Source organism: Belonocnema kinseyi, chromosome 10 (assembly GCF_010883055.1).
Source record: "Belonocnema kinseyi isolate 2016_QV_RU_SX_M_011 chromosome 10, B_treatae_v1, whole genome shotgun sequence".
Classification (NCBI taxonomy): Eukaryota; Metazoa; Arthropoda; class Insecta; order Hymenoptera; family Cynipidae; genus Belonocnema; species Belonocnema kinseyi.
In genome coordinates, this window is record NC_046666.1 from 111868941 (window position 1) to 111870600 (window position 1660).

Sequence of the window (1660 nt, forward strand, 5' to 3'; positions counted from 1 at the left end):
GGCTGGGCTTCAACCAATAAACGCCTCATTACATGTGTGGGTCGCTACCAATTGCGCCACCGCAGCATTAATAACGAAAATTTGAGAACTTGTATTTCTCTAATTTCGATCAAAATTAATATAGTTAAAGAAACAGAGTTTCGGTTGGACTGGTTAATTAGATAGAATATTGTTTTAGAAGTTTAATACTAGTGGTTATTTGATGTATGTCCGACAGAGGTCCCTGTATAGTACGGTAAATAGGTAGAAGAACTGCTATGTCACAATCAATTTTTATTATGCGAATTTCGTTGAAAATGCGATAAAAATAAGTCCTAAAAAATGCACTGCAGACTGGGTTTGAACCAACAACCTCCTCATTAACTGTGAGGGGCGCTACCAATTGCGCCACCGCAGCACCAACAATAACAATTTTTGAAATTGTCCTTCCTTAATTTTGATCGAAACTATTTTTCATGAACGGGGTTATTTCAAGGCTAGTTGTCAAATTCAAGCTTTTGAAACAGAGTTTCGGATAGACAGGTTAATTAGATAGTATATTACTTTAGATGCCTAATACCAGTGGTTATTTGATGTATGTCCGACAGAAGTCTCTGTATTCTATGGTTTATAATTAGACGAACTGCTGTATCATAATCAATTTTTATTATGCGAAATTAATTGAAAACGCGAGAAAAATAAGTCCTAAAAAATGCACTGCGGGCTGGGTTTGGACCAACAACCTCCTCATTACATGTGCGGGGCACAACCAATTGCGCAACTACAGCACCAGCAATGAAAATATTAAAACTTTTATTTCCATAATTTCAATCGAAACTATTTTTTGTAGATGTTATTATTTCAAGGCCAGTTGTTAAATTCAAGTTTGTGAAACAGAGTTATAGAAACAGAGTTTCAGTTAGACTGGTTTATTAGATAGAATATTATTCTAGAGGCCTAATGCCCGTGGTTATTTAAAGTTTGTACGAAAGAGGTCTTTGTATTGTACGGTCGATAAGTAGAAGAATTACTATATCATAATCAGTTTTTATTCTGCAAAATTAATTGAAAACGCGAGAAAAATTAGTTCTAAAAAATTTAATGCTGGCTGTGTTTGACCCAACATCCTCCTTATTACATGCGAGGGGAACTAGCAATTGCCCCAACGTAGCACCTACAATACAAATTTTAGCACTTTTATTTTCTTAATTTCGGTCGAATTATTTTTCGTTCATGGTATTATTTTAAGGCCAGTTGTTAAATTCAAGTTTTTGAAACAGAGTTTCGGTTAAACTGGTTGTTTAGATAGAATATTATTCTAGAGGCCTAATACCAGTGGTTAATTGATGTTTGTACAACAGTGGTCTCTGTTTGATAGGGTTGATAAGTAGAAGAACTATTATATCATAATCAGTTTCTTATTATGCGAAATTAACTGAAAACGCGAGAAAAATAAGTTCTAAAAAATGCACTGCGGGCTGGGTTTGAACCAAAAACATCCACATTACATGTGAGGGGCACTACCAATTCCGCCACCGCAGAACCAACAATGAAAATTTTAGAAATTGTATTTCCTTAATTTCGATCGAAATTATTTTTCATAGAAGTTATTATTTTAAAGACAGGTGTTAAATTCCAGTTTCTGAAACAGAGTTTCAGTTAGACTGATTATTTTAATAGA

General features: G+C 34.2%; 1 non-coding gene across 1 annotated transcript; it reads right to left on the minus strand.

Annotated features, from left to right (window-relative positions):
* Nucleotides 1-324: 324 nt before the first annotated feature.
* On the minus strand, nt 325-397 carry Trnan-guu. Its single transcript has one exon. It is a non-coding gene; the product is annotated as a tRNA-Asn (tRNA).
* Nucleotides 398-1660: the final 1263 nt, after the last annotated feature.